Raw genomic sequence first — 27,285 nt, forward strand, 5'->3', positions numbered from 1 at the left:
GTAAGAGAGAAACAAAATCTTCTTTGAAGAGGACTACAGGTAGGCTGAGGGAGCAACTGATCGCCACAAAGATTTTCCTCCCTTCCCCCTAAGCCAAACAGTGGCCTGAATTTTCCAGGTAGCAATGGCGATTCTCATGCAGGTCACTCTTAAACAGTCTCTGAGAAGATATCATGTTTTCTTTTTGTGGTCCTTGGGATCAACCCTGGGGCTTTGAGCACGTTAGGCAAGCACTCTACCACTGACCTACAACCCCAGGACCACCTCCCCTTTTTCTGTCTAGCGACCCCCATCCCCTGCTTCAAGACATTAGCTTACTTCCCAGTCACGTGACTCAGAGGATTGCAAATCACACTTTTTCATGTCCCTGGATGCTGGGGTGGGACATAGTCTCAATCAGCCAATCACGTGACTTCCATCTGCTAGCATGAATTGACCTGGACGGACCTACCAGGATCCTCCCCTGGGATGTTTGCTTTTTCATTCTCTTTGGAACTTTGGATTTGGAGGAGAAAGTGGCTTGCTTTTCACACCAGAAAGCTGGTTGGATATACACTGGAGGTAACAGGTGGTGATCTTTTTGACTATTTCGAGAAGACTCACTTGCAGAATAGGACGAGAATAAAAGCAATATGGAGAAAAATGTGTGCCAAGTGATGGGAAGGATGGTGAGAGAAGTGCCTGAGGCTCATGCTTGACCTTGTGGATCTATCTATGCCTGGAGCCAGGTTCATCCTTTGATTTTCTAGTTAAAGGGGCTAACATAGTTTCCTCCTAGTTCCTCTTGCTCCTCCTCCTCCTCCTGCTCTTCCTCCTCCTCCTCTTCTTCCTCCTCTTCCTCCTCCTCCTTCTTTTTTTTTTTTTTTTTTTTTTTTTTTGGTGGTACTGGGGTGGAACCCAGAGGCTTTTCTACCTCCGGGCTATACTCCCAGACCTATTTTATATTTTATTTGGAAACAGGGTCTCACTAAGTTGCTGAGAGCCTCACTAAGTAGCTGAGGCTGGTTTCCAACCTGTGCGATCCTCCTGTCTTAGTTTCCCAAGTGCTAGGATTACAAGTGTGCTCCTGGCTTGTCCTGCCTTCTTTTTAAATCCAAATTAGTGTGAGTTGTTACTGAAACAGTTTTATCGAAAACAAAGGTACAGCCATCCCTTGGCAGCTCCGGGAATTGGTTCCAGGACTCCTGCAGATACCTTAAAGAACGACACAGTATTTGCATAGGACCTACATGCCTCCTTCCATATACTTTACATCCTCTCTAGATTACTTATAATACCGAATACAATGTGCGTGCTGTGTAAATAGTTGCTGTACTGTTTTGTTTAGGGATTATTCAGTAGAGACGCAATGCTTTCCCCTCCCTGAGTACTTTCCCCAGCTGGTTGAATCTGGGGACGTCAAACACACAGACAAGGAGAGCCAAGTATAGTGGCTTGTGGCTCAGCTTTGGACGAATCAAAGTGGGTTTCTGAGGAAGCAGAAGACAGGCACAGGGACGGGAATCACGGACAGTCATTTCATGAAGAACGTGCGTGACACATGTGTAGCCCCACCTCCATCCTTCCCATTCAGCTTGCATACACATGTTAAATGCCCACGGTGTGCAGGCCTGTTTCAGGGCTGCTGCTATGGCAATGAATAAGGTAAAAATCTTTGCTCTCAAGCGGTTCATAGTCTAGCTTAAAAAAAAAAAAAAAGAGAGACAAATAAACAGGCAATGGTAATACAGTGTGATGTAATTCAGGGCTACGGTTAGAATACATTGCTGGGATGGACCTGGTCCCTTGGGAGCCAGAGTTCCCAAGTAAAGGAAGAACAAAGGCTTCTGAAAGAGGCAGGCCCTGAGCTGGGTGCTAAGGGATAGACGGTTCCCAGAGTGTACATGCAGCTGGATGTTCTACAGAGCCCCCCCCCCAAGCACCTGCAAATGAGTTACCAGTTCTGAGTATAATGTAGGAAGCTGAAGAGCCAATAGGGTACTGTTTTAAGAGCTTAGTTCCTCTCAAAGTAAAAAAAAAAAAAAGATTTAGCTCCTCTCAGAGAAATAAATTTCCAACAGACTAGTAAATAGAGAAAAAAAATGAATATAGAGCTTAAGAATAAAATTCAGTAATTGTGTATTGGGAATTTTGGACTGTCTCAGATGTCTTCTGAAAGGGTGGAATGGCAGAGCCCAGACAGCAGTAAGTAGGGGTGATTCAAGGAGGGGGAGGTGGAAAGCCATATGCTAAGCAAAAATAGATATAACCAATGTCTCCACAAGTCTTTTTTACCCCTTTAAAATGTATGACTACAATGCACCGATAAAAAATTTTTAAAAAGGATAGATATAACCATAGAATGATTTTTATTTCTTTTTGTGTGTGTGTGTGGTGCTGGGATTGAACCCAGGGACATTCTACATCCAAGCTACACCCCCAGCCCGATTTTTTATTCTTTATTTTTGAAACAGGGTCCCACTAAGTTCTGGAGGGCCTCACTAAGTAGCTGGGGCTGTCCGCGAACCCGGATCCTCCTGTTTCAGCCTCCCGAGTACTAGGATTACAAGTGTGCGCCACCACGCCCAGCTCATGACTTTTTAAAAGTCGCTTTGTTGTGTATTTAAAATGCTTTTGTGGGGAGGCAGAGGCAGAAGGATTACAGGCTTGAAGCCAGCCTGGGAAAACTTAGTGAGATTCTGTTTCAAAAGAAGGACTGGAGATACAGTTCAGCAGCAGAGCACTTCCTACTGTGTGTGAGGCCCTGGGTTCAATACCCAGTACTGGAAAAAATGCCATTTGTCCATGTTATGAAGATGAGTTTAGTTAAAATTAGGTAATTAAAAAACATTAATTTAAGCCGGGCATGGTGGCGCACGTTTGTAATCCCAGCATTCGGGAGGCTGAGACCGGAGGATCGCGGTTCGCGGACAGCCTCAGCTACTTAGTGAGGCCCTCTGCAACTCAGTGAGACCCTGCTTCAAAATAAAGAATAAAAAATAGGGCAGGGGGTGTAGCTCTGAGGTCATATGCCTCTGGGTTCCATACCCAGACCTGCAAAAACAAAAACAAACAAACAAAAACCCCAAAACAACCAACAAAACCCCAAACCAAAAAACATTAATTTACTTAACTGGGCACATGAAAACTGAAATTTATAGAAATGCTCTGAAATTCAGCAAGCCAGGATCTCCCGGCCTTCCATGTTATGGGAGTCTCAGCGCATGGTGTTTATGCTGTAACCCTGACCAGGGGCCAAGAAGACCCCAAGTGCCAATCTAACACGAAATAGCACAAAACTTGATTAGTGTATGCATTGCAATGCTAATATTTTCTTTCCGTCTTGGGGATTGTTCTGTGCCTACACTGGGATGTTAAAGCCACGTTTGGAGATCTCTCTCTCTCTCTCTCTCTCTCTCTCTCTCTCTCTCTCCAGATAGATTAGTTTGGGTATTGAGATGGTAATAACCAATTGTAATGTAAAGGGATAAAACAAACAATTTAAAGCCAGAAATACTGAAATGCATTACAGAGTTGCATATTATAATGAAAGCAGAGGAAGGCAATTCTTTTTTTCTTTTTATAATGGAAGATTCTTGCTCTGCTTCCAACTCTTCTTTGCCATTGTACAAAGTTGCTTCACTGATCAAATAATTAAACGTACAGCCATCCTTTTCTCTAGGAGGGAGATGTTCTAAAAATTTAGGAATTATTTTAATACATAACAACATAGCTTAAAACATAATATTGTAAAATTTGTGTGAAATCATTCATATAGCTAGATGAGTAAAGGCAATTTTACATATTTTGTAGACTAAAAGTGGAATTCCAGGAACTCCTGGGACTGGTGTAATTAATCAGAGGTGCTTCTTAGCCCAGTAAGATATATCTGAAATCACCTTATATGTACAAGATGAAGTGGGATTAGTATCGACTTCTGTTATGCAATGCTAGACCATTGCAATGCTAGACCATAGCTCAGGGCGTCATTGGAGTAATTTACAACTGTAAAGAGTCCTGATATCATGGTGAGGTGGTTTAAAAGTGGTTGCAAACTCTACTTTTTCCCTTGAGCAGTGGAGTCTAATTCCCCTTCCTTTGGAGCTGAACTGGTCTAATCAACCTGTTTGGCAGCATTGTGGGTAGAGTGACGTTCTGAGTTTTCAAAAGCAGGATCATACAAAGCCTGAAGCTTTGGCCGGACCTCTTGGGACACTCTTTCAGGGACCCCTAAACTGCCACTTAAGATTCAATTATCCACATCTGCCAGGCTATGCCAAGTCTTCTATCAACCTCAGTGCAAGACGTTACATGTGGGAGTGAAGCTGGCTTCTGCCCACCTACTAGTTGAATACCACTGAGTGGCCTTTGTTGGGCCTACATGGAACAGAAATATCCAGGAAGCTGTCTTTGGGAACAGACTGACCACCCAGCTGTGCCTGCCCATATCCTGACTCACAGAAATGTGAGATAAAACAGAATAGTTTATTTATTTATTTTTAAACTGGGAACTGAACCCAGTGGCATTTTACCTCTAAGCTCTAAGCTCTACCCTCAACCCTTTTTATCTTTTATTTTGAAATAGTTTCTCATTAAGTTGCTGAGGCTCTCACTAAGTTATTGAGGCTGGCCAGGAACCTGCAATCCTCCCGTCTCAACCTCCCAAGTATTAGGATGACAGGTGTACGCCACCATGCCTGGCTAATGGTGTTAGCCACATTCTAAGATTGTTTGTTACGAAGCAAGAAAACCTGAACAAGTGGTTCACCTTTCAGCTAGATGTCTACATCTTGATTTTATGTCCTTCCTAGCCTTGGTTTTTTTTTTTTTTTTTTTTTTTTAATCTCTGGCTATATTTCCTGGAGAGAGGTGTTTACAGTATTTCCTAGAGGTGTTTACAGGTTATGACTGCCATCTCTGGGGGAAAGGGCATCACTAGCAAAAGCCCAGATCTTTTCCAACTCACAGGAAGATGTGACCATTTCTGTCTTATCCATGCCCATGGTGGGATACGATCTGTAGCCTTTTTTTTTTTTTTTTTTTTGGTGGTACTGGGGTGGAACCCAGAGGCTTTCTACCTCCAGGCTATACTCCCAGCCCTATTTTATATTTTATTTTTGAAACAGGGTCTCACTAAGTTGCTGAGAGCCTCACTAAGTAGCTGAGGCTGGCTTCAAACCTGCACAATCCTCCTGTCTCAGCCTCCCAAGTGCAGGGATTACAAGCGTGCGCCACCACGCCCGGCTCTGTAGCCCTTTCTCTGGGTTCAGTTCAGCCTGGAGAGTCTCAGGCCCAGCGTCTCTTCTCCTCCTCAGGTGCTGACCATGAAGGATGGTGTGTCTGAGATCCTCAGCTAGTGGGGTGGGACTGAACCCCTTGTCTTTCCTTACCAATTTCCTGGGACTTGCTTTTGCATCGCTGGGATTCCTGCAACAATCCCACTGAAACATGGCCCTCAGTACATCTCTGTAGAAGTTGTGTCCTTGTTTCTTCTCTTCAGAGTGACTCTCTTGGGCCTTTAACACTTTGCTTAGATATAGTTTAGGCCAAAGAAATCCAGGCAGCACCAAGTCTTTGGATTGTTGCCCCAAAACTTCTTTTATCCCCAGGTACCCTTTGCTTCTTACCATAAAGACAGTCTGATCTGGCCGTCTTTATTTCCTCCCCAAAATGAACACTAGTTAAAACATGATACCAGTTGCTTACTGTTACAGTGATGCTTGTAATAAGCCATCCTGAAGCCCAGTGGCTTAATAAATAGTGATTATTGGTTTTGATTCTAGGTTTTGCCAAAGGGTTCTTGTGGTCTCAGCTGGCCTTGCTCAGTTTCTATGGTAGGTCGTGGGTCTGATAGGCGACTGCTGATTTTCGGAGAACATATTCATATATGTGGGGGTTGGCTGATTGTAGGCTGGTACCAGAAGCTTTGGAAAAACTGGACTTTCCTTATGAATCAACCAGCAGTTACCACAGTCATGTTGTGAGATCTTTATTGTTTCATAGTAGGTAGAGGTAGAAACATTAAATTTATTTTATTTTATTGATTTTTTTGCGGGTCTGGGGATGGAACTCAGGGGCATTCGACCTCCGAGCTACACCCCCTGCGCTATTTTTTTATTCTTTTTATTTTGAAACCTGGTCTCACTGAGTTGCTGAGGGCCTAAGTAGCCGAGGCTGTCCGCGAACCCTGATCCTTAGGTCTCAGCCTCCCGAATGCTGGGATTACAAGCGTGAGCCACCACGCCCGGCTTCATTAAGTTTATTTTAAAACCCTGCTTTCTTATTGGCCAATGTTTCTAACTTTTCTTCTGGCCAACCAAAACCATGTGGCCAAGGCCAGAATCAAAGTGGGGGGGGGGGCTGTGAAGTTACAGGGCCAGAGGCTGCATCTGGGAGGCCAGTCATTATCAGGGATCAACCTAATGACAGAGTCAGAGTGTGTTTCTACCAAATGGCTGCTCAAATCTCAGCTGGAGCAGTACCAGGGCAGTCCCTCGGTGGCAGGTGTAGTCATGAGCGGGCACCATCTTTGGGGGACATACAGTGCCGAAGCAAGAGAAGCAGTGAGGAAACATTCTTCACACTGCTCACAGTCTGCCCGGCCTCTGTTTCCAAGGGCTATTGGCCAAGCCCATCCTCAAGCTAGATGGTGAGAGAGCCCAGAAGACACAGGTCTTAAGGTCAGCCTGCTGGGCCCAGGGCAGGACTGAGGACAGAGAGGGTGTCAGTCAGGCTGTGTGTGTCAAGCAGGTCATTCTAACTTTAACCACGCTGCTGGGACAGAACTGGAAAATCGTCCTCTGTGCCCAATGCCCAGGAACTTGGGGTGGTCCCTGTAGCCTCGCTCCCTCTCTCAATCCTTTTCTCCTTGCTTTGGTTAAGAACTCCAGGATGCAGATGGCAAGATGGGCTGAGATTTATTGGGAGAGATGACCATGAGGAGAAAAGGAAGAAGGAAGCCAAAGAGGTTGGGGACCCATTAGTCTAGGTAGGTCTGACATCCGTGAAGAGAGAGGAAGGAGGGCTGGGTAGGTCGAGTCTCAGGCTGCAGCCTAGTTTGTTTGTTTGTTCGTTTACTTGTTTATTTATTTATTCATTTATTTATTTATTTATTTATTTATTTATTTATTTATTTATTGTGTTACTGGGGGTGGAACCCAGGGGCTTTTCTACCTCCGGGCTATATTCCCAGACTTATTTTTTTTTATATTTTATTTGGAAACAGGCTCTCACTAAGTTGCTGAGAGCCTCGCTAAGTAGCTGAGGCTGGCTTCGAACCTGTGTGATCCTTCTGTCTCAGCCTCCCAAGCGTGGGGATTACAAGCGTGAACCACCATGTCTGGCTTGCAGCTTAGTTTTAAAAAGTTTTGACCAGGCCAATGGGAAGCCCTTGGACCAAAGATCACATCAGAGGAATGTCACATCCTGCAGGAAATGTGTGCCTTGGTATCCCTGGCATCCTCACACTTGGCTGAGCCACAGTGGGATGTACACCCAGTGGCAAACACAGAGCTCAAGTTGCCAGTCCCTTAGGAACAGAAGATCTGAGAGGCACACTGCCATGGCTTCTATATCTTTTCCCTCCTTGTCTAATTTCTTCTTTCAGTTACTGTTCTTGGGGACGAGTCCAGGTTCTAGGCTTGGTACCAGGTACAATAGACAACCAATAAAATAAACACAATTGTTCTCTTTACAGAGGTTAGATTCATTCTTCTTGATGGGTTATTGTAGAGTGCTGTTGAATGTCCTCAAATGAAGGCTCTTTGGAGTGAGTAGAGAGAGATTTGTCCAGCTCCGTGTCCTCCCTCCTCAGCCCATCACCTGGAAGAGCCTGAATGATTCCTAGATGAGCACGAAGATAACCCAGGCCATTCTTACTTGTGAATTTACTTATGGCAAAAGTCATAAAAACGTGTGAAAATCAAATTGCATTTCTTGGTAGTTTTAATGAATCTCCTTCAAGGACTGGGGGGGGGTATTTATAAAATTGGACTGATCCCAGGAAATCCAGGGTCTATATTAAATATAGCAAACGGTAGGACTTAATCAGACTTGTTTGGGTGCAAAGACAGAGATTCATCTATGTTTTTCATAGGTTGGTCAGAAGATTACACATGCATTAGAACTTAGGGAGAACTGCTTAGTTGGCCTCGGGAAGATCCAGAACTCCAGCAGAATGCGGGCCACACAGAGACTGAAGGTGGAATCGGAAGGTCATATGGATGTCAGGGTGGTTCCAGGAATGTTGGTCTCTGGAGTGTATGGATCTCGACTCTGGCCTTCCGCCCTTTCATGACTCATTTTTCTCCAAGGCTTGTTCTTCTCTCCCTACAGATTTTCCTAGTCTCTGTCCTTGATGTTTTCTTGACCTCTCATCGCTGACCCTCCTCTTACTCAACATGGTCTCTCTTTTGTCTTACTGTCTCAAGACCTTTCAACTTCTGTTGCTAAGTGCTTTACTCTCCTGGTATTTCTCAGGACAAATTCTAGCAAGAACAAAAGCTCTGGTTGGCCCAGGTCTGTTTTCATGACTGTGCGTCTAATTAGTGCTGGGTCAGCATGTTTGTTCAGAGATCCAACTTCAGTATGTAACAACAAATCTCACTATTATGTATAATCATAATGTGATCATTAAAAAAAAAAAAAAACCTTAAGAAGTGAAATCCAAGCTGGGCCTGGCGGCACATGCCTGTAATCCCAGTATTTGTGGAGACAGGAGGATCACAGGTTCAAGGCCAGCCTCAGCTACTTAGTGAGGCCCTCCGCAACTTAGTGAGACCCTGTTTCAGAATAAAGAATAAAAAATATGCCTGGGGGTGTAGCTCAGAGGTAGAATTCCCTTGAGTTCAACCAACTGGGAGGATTAGGGTGAGACTTGCATAGCTCTTTATATGTGGCCTGAGGCTTCCCCTTATCCTGAGGAAATCTGTGTGCCAGTTTCCCTGAGGCAAGAAGCATGACTTTGTCATAGCACCTCAAAATCTTATTTCGGGCCAGACATGGTGGCGCATGCCTGGAATTGTAGTGCCTTGGAGGCTGAGATAGGAGGATCGCAGGTTCAAGACCAGACTTAGCAATGGAGTGAGATTCTTTGCAACCTAATGAGACCCTGTTTCAAAATAATAAAATAGAGATGAGGATGACACAGAGTGAGTGAAATGACATTATTCTATACCTGCTATTTGTTTTCTGAGATTGTTCTTATAAACTTATCCACCCTTCCTATTTCCCAGACTAAGAGAGGTGGGTGGATGTTAAGAAAAGATCATCAATTCCACACTATATACAAGAATTCCACTAAATGTTCTGCATTCATTGTTTTATTAGATAATAACATTAACTCTGTGAGGTTGGCATGATTTACATTTTACAGATGACAAAACTGAGACTCAGAAAGGTTAAGTAATTTGGTCACAGAGTTAGCAAATAGCTGGTCCAGGATACAAACCTATGTTCTCGACTCCATGTTTGTAACTCTTTTTCTTTATTTGTAGTTCTAGGAATTGAGCCTAGAACCTTGCGTGTGCTAGTCAAGAGCTCTACCACTGAGCTACACCTCATGTCTATATTCCTTCTACAACATCTGCCTCCCAGTCCCTTTAAGAGGGCCACTATGTCCTGCTCAGAGAGTACTGGAGACATGCACGTCTCTCTCCTCTTTGACCTAAGGATCCAAGGGAATATATGTATGCCTGTCTCCTTTTGTCCTTTGTCTCAGAGTCCAAATGACTTATATTATTGAGAATTGTGACCTCATGCCCTCGCTCCCCTTTTTTATGCTGCATTTGCCCTCACACACCTGTGGTTCAGGATCTGCAACCTCTGAAGACTCTGTCCTTCAAGGTCAATCAAGGTTTTTTTCCCCCCACAGCCCCCTGCTGCCTGGAACCCCGTATTCAGTGCCTGGGAAATTGGAGCAGGCTGGGCAGCCTCTCCAAAGGCCTTGGACTTTGAGTAAATGCTATTTTCCATCTGATTCATGGCCATTCACGTGGGAGGAATGTCAACCTAGCTGAGTGGGAGAAGCCAGTTCCCCATCATCTGAATTCATTTTCTCCAGCTGTTTCCCTCCACCACGCTTGGATTCACCAAGGCCCACGGTTTCATGTTCATCGTCCTCCCATCCTCACTGCCCTGGAGTGCCAGTCTGCCTACCAACTCAGAAGTCTACCTGATTTTCATTTCTTGGAGGAGGGAAGGAAGACTTTGCCATCTCTTTCACTCATTAAATATTGAGTGGCATGGTGCGTGTATTTTTGGGTACCAGGCTTAAGATAGTGAGGAAAACAAATGTGACCTCTTATTTTGGATTGCTCACGATCTGAAGGAGAATATAGTCAACATGCAAGCCATAAATACGTGATTCAAACTTCTCAGGCAGCTCCCCTGTAAGTTGGTCTTTGCATCTTATTTAAAAACTACCTCTTTAGTGTCGCACATTGCAGTTAATATCTGGTTGTGAGGAATTCCTCTAGGTAGCCCAGTGGTTTTGTCATAGCAAGACTCAGTAATAGTGAACCAAGAAAACCACAGTCCCATCTCAGAGCTGATGCTCTGTTGAAGCTCACATACCCTGGTGATCTCTGGAGAGGCAGCAAGATAGAGTCAAGCTTGCTTGGCTCTGTAGTCAGTCAGGCCTGTGTTTACATTCCAATTACTGCACTTATTAGGTGTAGCCACGGGCAAGTTGTTTAACCTCTCTCAGTATGTGCAAATGTATGGACATATGCAGATCTTTCGATTATTTATCTATTCAAATAGGATTATCCTGTGGCTTTATTCAAGATAATAAGTTGAAATACTTGACACATAGAAAGAGTTCATTAAATGTCAATTTTCAGCCAGGTGTGGTGGCGCACGCTTGTAATCCCAGAATTTGGGAGGCTGAGACAGGAGGATCGCGGTTCGCAGACAGTCTCAGCTACTTAGTGAGTCCCTTTTCAACTCAGTGAGACCCTGTTTCAAAAATAAAGAATGAAAACTAGGGCTGGGGTATAGCTTGGAAGTGTCCCTGGGTCCCATCTCCAGTACTGCAAAAAAAAAAAAAAAAAAAAAAAGTCAATTTTCATTCTTTCCCCTAACAGTGAATTAGTAGTGACAAAATAGATTCTGAATGAAATAGTGGAAGAAGGAACTTGTTATATGAACACTTTAAAATTAAGCCTATTGCTTCATTCAATTATTAGATAATGTTTATATTCTTTTTAGCTCCTCATTAAATAAGTCTTACTAGGCCAGGACTACTAGGCATATTGGGTTATAAGGATACAGCGGCAAGCAGGACAAAGTACTTGTCTCATGATGCTGTTTGAAAGTTTTTCTTTAGTCTGGCATTGTATTGCAAGCCTGTAATCTCAGTACTTGGGAGCCTAAAAAAAAAAGGAGGCTCTCAGGTTTGAGGCTTGCCTCAGCAATTTAGTGAGGCCCTCAGCAACTTAGTGAGACCTTGTTTAAAAAAAAAAAGTCATGGGGATGTAACTCAGAGGTAGAATGCCCCTTGGTTCAATCCCCAATACTATAAAAATACATACATACATACATACATACATACATACATATATAAATACATAAATAAATAGCTTTTTTTGCCTTTGTTTTCTTCCTTCCTCTTTCACTCTCCTTTTCCCCTCCTTCCCTTTTTCCTCTCCCTTCCTCCCTTCTTTTCTTCTTTTATTCTACCAGGAGACTTTTTATTTGGGATCATGGTTTTTTTAAAAAATTAATTTATTTTGGCAGTACAAGGATCGAACCCAGGGGTATTCTACCACCAAGCTACACCCCCAATTCTATTTTTATCCTTTACTTTGAAACAGGGTCTCACTGAGTTGCAGAGGGCCTCATTAAGTAGCTAAGGCTGGCTGCAAACCTGCAATCCTCCCATCTCAGCCTCCCAAGTACTGGGATGACAAGTGTGTGCCACCATGCCTGGCTGGGATTATGTTTTAGATGGCATAATTAAAGAGATGTTTGAAGCCAGGAGTGGTAGTGCACATTATCATCTCAGTACTTGGGAGTCTGAGACAAGCAGGTTTGAGATCAGCCTCAGCAACTCAGCCAGACCCTCAGCAACTCAGTGGGACACTTTCAAAATAAAAAAAAAGTCTGGGGATGTAGATCAGAGGTAGAAAGTTTCTGTACAGTACAAAAAGAAAGAGAGGGAGAGAGAGAGAGAGAGAGAGAGAGAGAGAGAGAGAGAGAGAGAGAGAGAGAGAGAGAGAGAGAGAGAGAGGGATTGGGGCTTGAAATTATGGGGGAAGTGGAAGAAAACCAAGATGAAAAAATGATAGCAAAATAATTAGGAAACAGATTTTCTTTCTCTGTTGCTGTTTTTTCTATGAGGAGGAGTTCATAATTAGGATTCTATTGCTATAGAGAGTGACTTCCAAAGAAAGGTTCCTGGGAGAGCATTTGTTGTACAGCAGCATTAATTACAGCCATGTGGGTGAACCGCCTGCCCAGGAAATAATCCTTTTATTTGTGTAGCTCTCTGCAGTAGTGGGATGTGCGTCCTGGAAGCTGAGCTGCGTTCCTCTCGGCAGGATGCAGGCCAGGGACCCACAAGTCTCTATTCTCTGGCTGCTCTAAACAACTGGTAACCGAGGGGATAGAGGGGCAGTGGCTCTGCATAAATAGAAAGCAAATGTATATTTGTCGGCATCGCTTTCTTCTCCTTTCTTTCCCTCTCTTTCCAAAAATAGGCTGCATTGTTACCAGGGAGTGGAATTCCAAGTGGCAGCTGTGTGCCTGGCTGACTCTTCCCGGATCCCAAGGAAGTCACCAGGGTTACCTCGTTAGTTCTGTCCTCTGTGGACACTGGGATTCGAGCTGCCCAAATGGCTGCATGGTCAGGGTGTGCCATGCTGAACCCCAAGTGCTCCCAGCTCACAGGGTTACGAGAGAAGTGTGAGCCTCGCAGGTACCCGTGGCCTCAACTCCTATACAAGTGTTCCTCATTGGGAAGCCTGCTCCAAAATAGCACCATTTGTGAAAAATTTCAGAGCACTCCCTCCCTCTGCCCTCTTCTCTCCTCTTCTCTTTCTCGCTCCCCTCCTCCCTCTCCATCACTCTTCTTCCCTCTCCCCGTTCCCTCCCTCTCCTCCCCCTCCCTCTGTCTCTTTCCCTTCTCCTCCCTACCTCCCTCTCTCTCTTTCTCTGACTGTCACCTCACTTGCTTTGGGAAGACCACAATTCCAAGGTTTGACATGCAATTGTTTGCATACTTGCTAACTTGAGCAGCTGGCCAGTATTAGGATGGTGGATGTGGATGGCTGTTGTTCTATGCTGTAGGCTGATTTAAAAAAAAAAAGAATTTAGGCTTTATTACCTCATAGCACAGGGCTACTGAATGAAGGTGGTTTGCCTAGAAGAGGGGACATTTGATTTGGGAAAATTCTGAGGGCAAAACTTGGGTGCATCACCTAGGTTCTTGGAATGAAGTTAAGCTGATTTGAATCGATTCAACCAATCTTGATTAAACCTGTTGCTGGAGTTAGTGCATCAAGATATCTGCATGAAGCCAGGTGTGGTGTCGCACACTTGTAATCCCAGTATTTGGCAGGTTGAGACAGGAGGATCGCGGTTCGGGGCCAGCCTCAGCTACTTAGTGAGGTTCTTTGCAACTCAGTGAGACCCTGTTTCAAAATAAAGAATAGCTCAGAGGTAGAATGCCCCTTGATTCCATACCCAGTGCCACAAAAAAGATATATGTATAAAATAATCAGTGCTCTTATCAGATGGCTGCTTCAGTGTTTTCCTCTAGTGGGAATATGGTGGAGGAACAGCGCACAGGGGATCCTAGGAGCACTGGACTTAGGTGGCAGGGGGAAAAGTTCCAAAGAGATGCCATTAGAATTGTTCCCAGCCACATTCAATTAATAGGCACTAATTAGATGTGCTGGGAGTATGGTTTCATTCATTAATTTGGTCCATCCCATTTAAAAAATTGACTATATGCTAGGTGTCTCTGCTATGAAAAGGGCACTTGCTGTGCTGAGTCATAACCCACCCTAACTTTCCAAAGATGTATGCATATTCTAGCCCCCAGGACCTGTGGGTGTGACCTCTGTTGGTAAAAAGCTCTTTGCACTTGTAATTAAGGTAAGGATCTCAAGATGACGTCATGCTGGACTATTGGGTGTTAAATCCAGTGAGGATCGGCCCTATAGGAACCCACAGATGAGAAACCCAAAGAGAAAAGAAAGACTCCAGGTAGAGGTGGAGACTGGAGCATACCCCCTCCCCCTTTTTTTTGTTGTTGATACTGGGGTTCCTGGAAACCCTTCTACCGCCGGGCTATACTCCCAGACCTATTATATATATATATTTTTTTATTTGGAAACAGGGCCTCTTAAGCCAGTGAGGCTGGCTCCGAACCAGTGCGATCCTCCTGTCTCCGCCTCCCAAGTGCAGGGATTACAAATGTGCGCCATCACGCCTGGCACAGACTCCTTTTTTTTAAGACTTCTCCGGAAGTGGGGCAGAATCAGCTTCCATTGTTTGAAGCCACCAAATTCCCGGTAATTTGTTGTGTTAGCCTTAGGAAACCAAAAGAGAGCAGAGAAGCTAGCCATTCTACCTGAAAATCTGCCCTTAGAAGGCAGCTCCTTCAGGGTTACTGGAGGCCTTGGTGCTTAATTCATTCATTTCCCGCCACAGGCACACAGCTCAGGGTCACTGTGAGTCCATAGGGTCCTCAGTGCTGAGCCAGGCAGAGACTCAGCTGGGTCCCAGGTGGCTCCCAGAGGGAAGCAGATGAGTAGCCCCCCACTAGAGGGAGAAGGGCCTTCTGGGGTGTGTCCTGCTGGAGTGGAGGGCTGAGCGTTTCCATGTCTTGGCAGGGAGACAGGGTAGTTTTCTAAAAGAGGGCCACAGGCCCATGGTATGGATATACTCAGCACCAGGGGAAATCTGTTTGCACAGAAGTGCTTCTGCAGGAGAAACCATGATTTCCTTACCTGAACCTTGGTCTGACTTAAGAAAAAGGGGCTTGGCCTGGTGGTACATGCCTATAATTCCAGTATTTAGGAGGCTGAGATAGGAGGGTTACAGGTTTGAGACCCTGTTTTAAAATAAAACATAGGCCGGGCGTGGTGGCGCACGCTTGTAATCCCCGCGCTTGGGAGGCGGAGACAGGAGGATCGCGCAGGTTCAAAGCCAGCCGCGATGGCTTAAGAGACCCTGTTTCCAAATAAAAATATAAAAATAGGTCTGGGAGTGTAGCCCGGAGGTAGAAGGGTTTCCAGGAACCCTAGTGCCACCAAAAATAAAAAAAATAATAATAAAAAATAAAATAAAATATAAAAAAGGGTTGGGAATGTAGCTTGGAGGTAGAAGGGCTCTGGGTTCAATACCCAGTACCATAGACACACACACAGAGACACACAGAGACACACAGAGACAGACACAGACAGACAGACAGACAGACAGACACACACACACACACACACACACACACACACACACACACACAGAGCCTGCAGCCAGTAATTCATGGATTCCATGGGGGAAAAAAAACAAAAGAGTTCTTTCTGGTGTAGACTGTGTTGGGCAGGGTCCTCCAGTCCTGGTTTGGAATCCTTAGGAGCTGGTGTCAGCCACTGCAATGGGTGGGGATGCCGGGTGCAGCGGAAGGAGAGCAGAGACTTCCCCATCAGGAGTAAATCTTGGCTAGATACAGAGTGAAATCTCCCAAAGGTGAGGTTTTGTCTCAGACTTGTTTAAATGGTCATTGTTTGTGTAGGGTAGTAGGGATCGAACCCAGGGTCCTTCTACTTCCACCCTCCACCCCCATCCCTACTTTAGGATCTTGCTAGGTTGCTGAGGTTGTTCTTGAACCTGCGATCCTCCTATCTCAGCCTCCCAAGTCCTGGGATGACAGGCATGCGCCACCATGCCCAGCGAAACGGTCACTCGTTGACTTGCTTATGACACGTGGACCTGCTCTCCTGAGATTAGCAGGATGGTGCTATGTCGGAGTCAAGGTGGGGTGGGAAGGGAATGCAAGAAAACTCCATCCAAAGCTGGAGAGTCCCATGGAGGGCAAGACAGACCTGGGCTCTGCAGAGCAGCCTAGGCCAGGCGTGCTCAGCACCAGAGTGTGCTGTGCAGACAGGCGCATCCTGCTTTGTGCAGTTAGAAAAGTGAAGGTGTGAGGACTGGCATGGTTGAAAGAGACTAGAGGAGGAGGGTGTAGATGAGCACAGGTGAAGATCTGATAGTCTTCATCTCTCTTTCTCCCTCCCCTCCTTAAGTAGGAAGAGGACGGGACACCCCATGACTACCATCAAATAAGACTTTCATTTGGGGGAGAGAAAGCACCTCACTTTAGATGGAACATTGAATTTTGGTTAAAAAAAATCTTGAGGGGACCAGAAAAAATTATTTGTTTACTGATTGATTGATTGGTTGATTGATTGTGGTACTAGAGATTGAGCCCGGGGGCATTCTACCTCCAAGCTATACCCCCCGCCCTTTTTATTTTTTGTTTTGAAACAGGGTCTTGGTAGGTTGCTGAAAGTCTCACTATGTTGCTAAGGCTGTCCTTGAACCTGCTCTTCTCCTGTCTCAGCCTCCCAAGTACTGGGATTATAGGCATTCACCCTAATGCTCAGCAGAAAAAAGAAATTATTTTTTTCAAGTGGAAAATACAATTTGTGGCCAGGTTGTGAAAGGCTTGAATTATCTGCTAGGGTGTTTACATGTCATCCTAAGGTAGTGGGAAGTCATTGCTGTTTTTTTTTTTTTCCTCTTAAAAAGAATAAAATTTACAAGGTGCAGTGCAGCACAACTGTAATCCCAGTTCTTGGGAGATAGGAGGATCACAGGTTGAAGGCCAGCCTTTGCAATTTAGTGAGGCTGTTTTAAAACAAACAAACAAAAAAATAAAATAGGGCTGGGGGTGTAGCTCAGAGGTAGAATGCCTCTGGATTTAATGCCCAGTACCACAAAAAAAAAGAAAAAAATTTATTTTTCATTCTAAAAGTAATGATGTTCATTACAAGAAGTAGGATTATGGGAAGAGGAAAATAAATCACTATAATTTCCCTTAAAGAAACAATTACTGTAAGTATTTTTCCTGCATGTAATTTTTATATAGTTGCAGAAATCACATATATTATTTTATATCCTACTTTTTAATTTACTGGTATAAAATAAGCATTTCCTGATGTTATATCACCCTTCATAAATAGATTTTAGTGCCTTTGTCTGAGAGATGCACATTAATTTACTTAATCTTTCCCCTATGGTTGAATATTTGATTTATTAGCACTTTTCCATTATTATAAATTATGCTAGGATGGGCTTCTTTATGTGATAATCTTCTTCCATATTTATGATTATTTCCTTTGGCTAGATCCCTAGATGGGGAATCACGGAATCAAAGGGCATGAACATCTTTAAGGTTCTTTGAACGTTCTGCCAAATTGCTTCCTTGGGGGTTGTTGAGCTTTGGAAGTACATGATGAAAGATGAGTCTCATAGCTGAGGACAGGCAGGGCAGGCCAGAGAGAAAGAGCATTCCAAACATTCTGGTAGGAAGAGACATTCCGGAGTCACTGAAGCCGCAGCCCTGGTGATGTGCTGTGCGGGTAGAAAAGCATTGCTAGTGTCCCTGCCATTTATAGAAAGCCCTACAAGGACAGTTGTGCTCTGAGCACACTGGCCTTTTTTTTTTTTTTTTTTTTTTTTTTCTGTTCCTAGAGTACACCAAGCTCAGTCCCACCCCAGGGCCTTGCCTCTGCCATGCTTCTCTATTAGAAGTGCTCTTTTCTCAGAACTCACCATAGCAGGGGCCTTTTTGTCATCCTTCATACATTGCTATCAGATTGAGTTTATTCATGGCCCGTAGTATTCCTGGCCCATCGTCAATGTCAACAGGTATTTGTAGATTGGCAATTCACTTACTCATTTAATCTACGAATATTTTCTGAGTGCCACTTTAAAGATTCCAATTACTCTTAAGGTATGAAGGAAAATATTTAAAATAGCTTACAGAATGTTTTCCAGCACTGGTTCCTACCCAACCTCCCGTCTTTTGTGTGTGTGTGTGTGTGTGTGTGTGTGTGTGTGTGTGTGTGTGTGTTGGGGATGGAACCCAGGGGGATTCTACCTCCAAGCTACACCCCCAGCCCGATTATTTTATTCTTTATTTTAAAATGGGGTCACACTAAGTTGTGGAGGGCCTCACTAAGTAGCAGAGGCTGGCCACGAACCCGGATCCTCCTGTCTCAGCCTCCCAAGTACTGGGGTTACAAGTGTGCGCCACCACGCCCAGCTCCTGTTTTTATCTTGACTCACCTTCTGCCCTTGACCCTGCTCATCACCATGCTTGCTTGCTTTCTGTACTTGAACGCACCATGCCTCTTAATACTCCAGGGTCTTTGCACATGCAGCGCCCTCTGTCTCGAACACACTTCTCTACTTTATTAATTTCTACTCATCCGTCAGATCTCAGATCACTGGCTCTTCCTTGAAAATCTTCTTTGATTCCTCCTATGAGATCAGGTTCCTCTATCATGAACTCTTTGTGGAAGCTGGTCTCCAAAGATGAACCCCAATAAACCACATTTGGCAGTCATGTACTTTTATAGATCCTCTCTCTGAATCTATTCCGGGCCTCTGACTGAATTTTGACCAAGGGAACACGGCAGAAGCGGCTCTGTGCAGGTTCTAAGATCGTATGAAACCTTGCATCTTCCCCCTCAGTCTCTGAAAATGTTTGCTCTTGAGAAAGTGAACCCAGAATCCAGGATCCCGTGGGACCTCAGCCCCATGCTGTGAGACGCCCAGGCTATGGAGAGGCCCAGGCAGGTGCTCAGATGCAGAGCCCCAGCACCGGGCCCAGCTGACAGCCAGCGCCAATTGCTGCCCATGCACGCTTCCACAGGCTCCACCCGCTACCAGCCAACTGCAGCCCCATCAATCAGAACCAAGAGGCAAAAGAAACACCGGTGCTAAGCCCCCAAGGTTGGGTTTGTCTGCTGCAGCCATGGACATCTGAAACACACTGCGTTCTATTCCGGAGAACATGTCTCTCCTCTCCTTCCTTGTCCTTGCAGCTGTGGCTCTGGATTTCTTCTCTGGTTACTGAATGGGCCTCTTCTCACCAGTCTATAGCTCTATGAGGGCAAAGACCAGCTTGACCAGGTCTTTTTAGTTAATTTATTAATTCTTTTTCTTGTCCTTGGCAATGGGGACTTTATGACTGAGAAGAAAGAGGGTGGATTTTGTTTCTCAAGAAGAAAGCCAGACATTCAGATCTTCTGTATCTAATCTCAACACTCAGAGTATGGGAGCTCGCGGCCTATGTCTCTGAAGCTGGTGATGCAAAGAATTAGGCAGGCTAAGGGTTCATCCCAATGCCCCCGAGACCGGCCTCTAGCTTCCCAGGGTGGCGCACTGACACCCTGGCCCATGTCCCCAAGGCAGACCCCTGCCCATGCTCAGACTTTCTTATGAGCCCATCTGTCCACGTTGCTAGTCGGGCCTCCAGTCTTGCTGATGGTCCTAGGAGCTGCCTTACATTGATCCAAATATTTTATGTCTAAAGTTGCCTGATTTTTTTTCAGTTGTGCAGGACCAGGGGTACTGACTAGTGACAGAGGGCCTAGCATGGTAACTAAGGCATGCAAGGTATTTAATGTATCCTGAAGAGAGTGGATATGTGTTGGGGACCCAGGCGAATATCTGGGATCCCAGGATAAATCTTTAATTCAGGGCACTCAGAATATATATATATGCCATAATTAGAAGTAAGTGTAACAAGGATGATAGACACAGAATTATGGAAGCTAACTCTACTTGACAGGGTGGTAGGGTTGGATGCCCTTGATTTATGTCTGTGATTTTATTTAGATGAATAGCAAATGTTGATTTGTGTGTGTATTTGTTTATTTAAGTCTTTTGGTACCGGGGATTGTAGCCAGGGCATTCTACTACACCCTGAGCTTTTTTTTTTTTTTAATTTTGAAACAGGGTCTCACTAAGTGGCTGAGGCTAGACTTGAACCTGGGATCCTCCTCTCTCCCTTCCCTAGTATTGGGATTACAAGTATGTGCCATCACGCCAAGGCTGCAAATATTTGTTGATTAAATGAATGGCTAAGTAAATGCAATGCTGGCATGATGTACATGCAAAGCTTCTTCAATCCTCAAATGGAAAATATTATTCTTAGACTAACACTCGATTTCTATATGAGAACTGTTTATGTTGCAATTCTCAGAAAACTCAAGTCAAATTGGCTTCGGTAAAAAGAGAACTGGCTGGCTCAGAGAACAAAACAATCCAGGAATTACAGTGACTTTAGGGGATCAAGTATTAGTATGAAAACCTTCTTAGTTGGTAGCAATCTCTCTTGGCTTCGTTCTTCAGCCCTCTCTGAATGGTTCTCAAACATTTGAGGCTTCCTTCTCCCAGGTTCAGTTTAAGAAGAGACAAGCAACCATTTCTAGTTGTTTTAGCATAAATCCTTGGGTTTGCATTGATTATACAACTCTGGTCTAGCTTGGGTCATATGCTCCTACTGAGCTGAACATGAACTCAGGGGGATCTATATGATGCTCTGATGGGCCAGACCCTGCTCCTGGACCTCTCCCCAGGCTGGGAGAGAGGGTAGTCCTGCTGAAACAACTAGTGGTTAAGACCATGAACACTGGGTGCTACTGTTTGGATTAGTAAACCTTGTTTCTCCCACTTAAGATCAACTTACATGTTTATCTCTAGTTTAGCTGAGTCATCTCTCAACAGGGCATTATAACAGCACACCATCAGAGAGCTGGTAGAAGGATTAACCGGCATGATATAGGGTAGATGCTGAGACCAGTGCCTTGCACAAGGTAAGAACTCAATGCACATTTAGCCCGTTCTTGACTATTACATCATGGATGGAGACAGGGAAGGGGTGATTCCCAAGGGAAACTCGGGGGAATATTACCAGAAGAGGGTCTGAATACATGCTCAAGAGGCAAAGCCAACAGATGTCCACTGTACTCCATCCCCAAGTTCTCACCAACCAACCACGGAGCTGAGCAGCCAGCCCATAAGCTCCTGCACAGAGCCGCCTGGGACTCACTGCTGCCTTTTGGTATCGGTCCTGTCCCCACTAGGAGAAATTCCAAAGAGCAGTCAGGCCCACTGATCAACGTCCTGGCTGGGCTGAATGTCTCCCTGGCAATCAGTTCTCATTTTTCTAGCCTTCATCTTTGGGGCGGTCTTGGGATATCCACGCCCTGGCCAGCCCCAGTGTCTATTAAGCCATTGCAGAATGCTGGACGAGGAAGTCTGCAAGCTTAATGTGTAATTTAGCTGAAAGAACTGGAACAACTTGCGTCTTGGTATGTTCCTCATTTTGCAAATGAATGCTATTTTCATAATGGACCCTAATGGCTCCCTTGGAGCTATTCTGGTCTGTTATATTAATATGGGTTGCGGTGCTTTAATAAGAGTTGACTTCTGACTCGCTGGGCCACTCATCATGGTCGCTTGGCCGCTCCTATGTCAAATCATCAGTCATTGTTCTTCCTGTGAGTTGGTATTTACTCCTTATTTCGTTACTTCCGTGGGATGAGCAAGAACATGTATAATACATCCACAAGCCTCGAGCTACGTCAATGGCTCAAAGTGACAAAGGACTGGTTTTTAAGGTCTTACACAATTTTGGTAGAGGAAACAGTGTCCGTATGGTCCACTTTTGTTTGGGGCTTCCACGTCTCCATCATTCTTCTTGTCTCTCTGAAGATCAACTCAAGAGATGGTCTAGACTTTCCATTCTGCTCCATTTAATGGTTCAGGATGCAAAATCTCACACTACCAAATAAGAAGGATATTCGCGGCAAGAGTTCCTGGAGAGCATTTTTGGCAGAGAAGAGGTTTTGAGCTAGGATCCTGGAAAACAAAACAAAACAAAACAAAAATAAAACATAAACCCTTTAACAATTTTCATAAAGGAGTGCTAGAAAAATCTCCAGACCCTTCTGTGCGAATGGTCAAGCCCCACTGTCTGGGGACCCTTGGTCAGTGGCCGAGACAGCCTAGAGCCATAAAGTTTCTGTGACATACCTTTGCTCTGCCTGCATGCACCCAGACTCAAGGCTTCCTTTGATCCCCAAGAGTTCTAGACCCTCTGCTAGAGGGTCATCATTAGCTCCCTCTCTGCCCCACACCAATCCTTCCTCTCACTCTTGGTCATCCTCCCTGCATCAATTCTACGTGGCACATCTCCTCCCCAGCCTTATTCTGTCCTGTGGTCACCTCCCCCAGCCTTATGCCCCCACAGGGCAACAACTGACCTTACATGTTCTGGGCAGAGTCAGTAGGAAATGTTACCTGGCTTTGTTACAACCTACGTCAAACTCTATGCCCACTCTTGGCTTGGAATAGGTGGTCATGTGATTCTCCCCTCTTCCGTGACATACATGAACAGTTTCTGATCCGTCCTCGATGGATACCCCATGGAACAGTGGACAGAGCTTGGCCAGTGGATTCGGAGAGACAGGTTCCCATCCCAGCTCCACAAACTCTCTGGCTGCGCACTTTAGCACAGGTCACTGGGCCTTGCTGATTCTCAGTGTCCTTGTCTGTAAAATGGGCGTATGTACTCCTGGGGAGCTCTTGCTGGAAACAAAATGAGGTCAGCTCAGCCAGACGCCTGCTCACCGTGGAGCCCCGGCAGACTCTCAGCCAGACTCTTTAACTGCTGTGTTTGAAACCGTCCAGGAAAATGGGAGTTAGGTTTGCCTTGTTTTTAAAGGACACTGGGACCTAGCCTTTCCCCTTCTTCTCTAAGCTTCCCTGGACTCTTCCCTTTCTTTTCCTTTTTCTTTCTTCTTCATCAGACCCTCGTCTCTACCGTTTTCCCATCCCACCCACCACGCTGACAAGATGGGAGAGGAGAGTGTTGTTTATTTTGAAAGTAAATTCAACATTGACCCACTGAATAAACAGCCCCCGCAATACGCTCTATTACCACATAAGCGTCACAGTTAAACAAAGCCTTTTGGCTTGAACTGAAAATTACTGTCCCGCTGGGAGGCATAAACCGAAGGGGTTGCCTGTGGGAAGGGGGGACGCGCAGTGGCCTAGGGCTGCGTCCACTGGCAGGAGGAGCCGAGTGCTGGGCCGTGTGCATTCATTTCATTTGGAAAATTGTGCTCCCCTCTGCCCCTCTGCAGACAAGGGACACAATAGCAATCTGTTAAGATGTTGGAGAGCAGGAAAGCAACCATTTTCAACTCTATTTCAAAATCAATAAGGGCCTATTCAACGACCAGCTAGGGAATTCTGTTGGGACCAGAGACAGCTCAGATGATGCAGTCTAAAAACGGTATGTGGATACAACTTTACAGTACCCCCTCCCACCAAATGATAGCAGAGCCAAGAAGTCTCCTTTGCTTGGGTGATGAGAGTGTTCGTACTGATTATAGTGACTTTTATTTAGCACTTTTTATGTAGTAGGCACTGAGCGAGGTGGAGACTTGATGTATATGAGCTCACCTAAGATGAAGGCACTACTAATATCTGGAACATATAAAGAACCCCAAAGAACTTAATAACCTAATTACAAAATGGGCAATATAAATGAATAGACACTTTGCAAAAGAAGAAATGCAATTAGCCAATAGATACAGGAAAAAAAAAGTTCAACACACTAGCAATCAGGGAAATGAAAACCAAAACTGCACTGAGATTCCATTTTAACTCCAGTTATAATGGGAGTCATCAGTAACATAAACAATAACAAATGCTGGTGAGGATGTGGGGGAAAAGAAACTCTAATGCACTGTGGGTGGCATTGTGAATTAGTACAACTACCATGGAGATTAGTACAGAGGTTCCTCACAAGACTAGGAACGTAACAGCCATATGACCCAACTATACCACTGCTCGGTATCTCTCCTAAAGACCTAAAGTCAGAGTACTGTAGTGATACATGCACCCCCATGTTTATAAAGCACAATTCATGCTGGGCGCGGTGGCGCACACTTGTAATCCCCGCACTTGGGAGGCTGAGACAGGAGGATCGCATGGGTTCGAAGCCAGCCTCAGCTACTTAGTGAGGCTTTCGGTAACTTAGCGAGACCCTGTTTCCAAATAAAATATAAAGAAGGTCTGAGAGTATAGCTCAGAGGTAGAAAGCCTCTGGGTTCCACCCCCAGTACCACAAAATTAAAAATAAAAAAATAAATAAAGCACAATTCACAATAGCCAAATTATGGGATCAACCCAGGTGTCTGTCGACAGATGATGAATGGATAAAGAAAATGGGGTCTATACACACAATGGAATTCTACTCATACATAAGAAACAACAACATCATGTGATTTTCAGGAAAATGGATGAAAGTGGAGAATATTATGCCAAGTGAGCTTAGCCAGTCTTAGAAGGTCGAGGGCAGTATGTCTTCTCTCATCTCTGGAAGCTAGAGAGAAACATGAGGGACTTGGATGCAAAGACAGATTGGGAGAGTAACTGAAGGGGGTTGGGGTGAGGGCTAGGGAGGGCGAGAGGGAGGGCTGGGGGAGGAAATAGTTCACACAGCATTTAGGCAATATGTGAATGCATTATCACCAGTCCCACTAACTCGTGTGGGGAGGGAGGATAGGAGAGCAGGGTGGGGTGTGGAGGGGAGTTCAAAGAGCTGAGTGCGTGTAAGTTTCAACACACGGGACTTCACTATGATGTGTAATTGTAATGCACCAATAAATTATGAAAAAAGTGAATTTTTTCTCTTTTATACCAAAAAGGGAACTGATGCACAGAGAGGTTCACTAACCCACTCAAAGTCACACGGTTGATTTCAGCCAGCGCCAAGCTCTCCATCTCCCCACTCCACCTTCTGCCTCATGTTACGAAGTGGAAGTGAGTTTTCACACACTGTACGTGCATGCTGAGCCAAGGGCACTGGACACACACACACACACACATGGGCCACCTCGTGGAGCTCTCTCATGGACCTGACACTAGGCTGCTTTGGGAAATTTCTGTTATTTCCGAGAAAGAGATGGGGAAGAGATGGAAAGAAAGGTTGACCCTGAAAGTTTAAATACATGGATAGATGGTTAGATAGATAGATGGATAGACAAATAGATTGATAGCAGAGGAAAGATGCTCAGAGTTGGGGGAGGCACATGGGTCAAGGACAGAGGTGGGAGGGAGGATGGCACTGGGATGCCAGTGGGGGATCTGGTTAACCCCAATGAGTGGGTAGAGTTGGCATCACCTGGGCAGGCGTGATACAGGCAGTGTTTTCAGAATACCACCCCCAGGTAAGGCCCAGCGGCTAAGTGTATGGAGTCATGGGGTCAAGTCTTCTCTCAGCCATTTTTTCAGTTGTGGGACCTTGAGCAAGTCACAAACCAAGCACATGTCTCAGGGAGCTAAGAAGATTAAGTGAAATAGTGTATGGGTGGCCTGATACCTCCCCATAGTAAACAGCAGCCCCTGCTCTTATCTATCTGAAGCCACAAAGTAGAGGATGAACTGGAGAGGAGAGAGCCTGAGCAAGGGCAGGTTCGAAGGCCATGGTGAGGAGGAGTTGGAGGAGCAGGAGGAAGAAATAATAATGATGATAATTCTGGTATTATTGGGCCTTCTCCTCGGGCTCCCCATCACCTCCTCACCCTGGGAGGAGAGTGATACCCTTCATCTGCCAGGAAGTGAGTGCCTGGTTGGCGTCTGCATGCACCGTCTCCTTCCAGGCTGGTGGGCTCTCCTACCACATCTCACGGACGTGGTACTAGATGTGAAGGCAGAGGGAGTTCCCCCATGGCAATATCCATAGGCTGCAAATTAGGGACACTAGGAAAGTTCCCTCATCTTCTGGAGGCCTCTTTAAACTCCTTCTGCCTTTTGAGAAACACTCAAGCTGCCCCCTCCCCTACCTAGCAAGGGATTCGGCCAAGGCTCCCCTCCCAACTGTGGGGCCACCTTCTCCTGTGGAACTCCACCAACTGAGAAGCTCTGTTTCAACCTGTGCTCCTCCAAGTCCATTATATTTTATTGTCATTCCCAAACAAATTTAGAACACTGGGTTTTTCTGTGTCTAGGACTACTAGAAGGTATGAGGCACCCAGGCAAGGGCTTTGGGTGTCTGCTTCATTGTCCTAACCTCTTTACCTAGAACAGTTCCCAGGCCCAGAGTAGGGCTTCCGTACGCACTTGCAGGAGGAATGAATGCACACACCTTCCCTGGGGAATTCTGTAGGTGTCTGGCATCTACCTAGAAAATGAGAGCCAGCATTATTCTGACGGCAATAAACTTGTTAGTTTCTCCAATCCTGCATCCTGTGACCCTGATTCTATACACAGACTGCTGTGTTTTACAGTGTGCAAGGGATGTTAGCATTTTTAAATATTTTCTTTCTGCATTTTTCAGAGATCACTGCATGGAGTAGGTGCTCATTCAATGCTGAGAGGTAGATTGGTTGGTGCAGCATGTGTGTGTATGCACAGGTGTGCATGAGTGCAGGTGTGCGTGAATGTGCACAGGTGGATGCGGGTGTGGCTTCCACAGCAGCCTGCCTTCCACGATGGGTTTGGAGGATGTTTGCCGAAGTTAGTCAGAGTGGCTGGGTCTCGGGATTCTGGGTCTCTTTCTATGATTCATGGGCATTCTCAGGAAGTCTGCGAAGCCTTTAAACTGCGGTGAGAGCTGGTATTTAAAAAAAGAGGATGACTTCGTTCCTCGTTCCCTTTTGTACATTTTTCCACTAGCACACAGGCTCCTCCAGGAAACTCCAGGGCTTTAGCCATCTTTAGCACAGTCATTTTGTTATTAGTACTTATTTTCACTTTTCCTGCATATGCTGTCTGCTAATTAGGCATTTGTTTATAAGGGTTCAGTCATTGTTTTGACACCTCCTCTCTCCCTGTGGCATGTTGTACACTGGCGGGTACCATGAAAACAAGGCATCTTTGCTCTAGAAGAGCTCCTGGTGGTGGGGGTGGGGGCAGGGCTGGGGGACACTGACCCGGGCCCAGGAGCAGAGCTCAGGCAGAGAGATACACGAGGGCGCGACAGACGGGGTGAAGGTCGGGGCTCAGGGATGACTTCCAGAGCCAGCGAACACGCTGAATGAGAGCTCACAGGGCACCAGGAAGCGCGCTAAGCACGTTACAGACATTATCTCATCCACTCCTCACTCTATGAGGTAAGTGCCATTATCCTTGTTTTTGTGTGACCTCGGATGGATTACATCACCCCTCTAAGCCTCAGTTTCCTCATCTGTAAAGCGGGCTCTGTAAAACCTCAGAGGGGTATGGTGAGGACCACACAGTCGGCACGGAGGCAAGGTCCTTGGCCACACGCCG

The sequence above is a fragment of the Muscardinus avellanarius genome (assembly GCF_963383645.1).
Source record: "Muscardinus avellanarius genome assembly, chromosome: 16".
In the NCBI taxonomy this organism is placed as follows: domain Eukaryota; kingdom Metazoa; phylum Chordata; class Mammalia; order Rodentia; family Gliridae; genus Muscardinus; species Muscardinus avellanarius.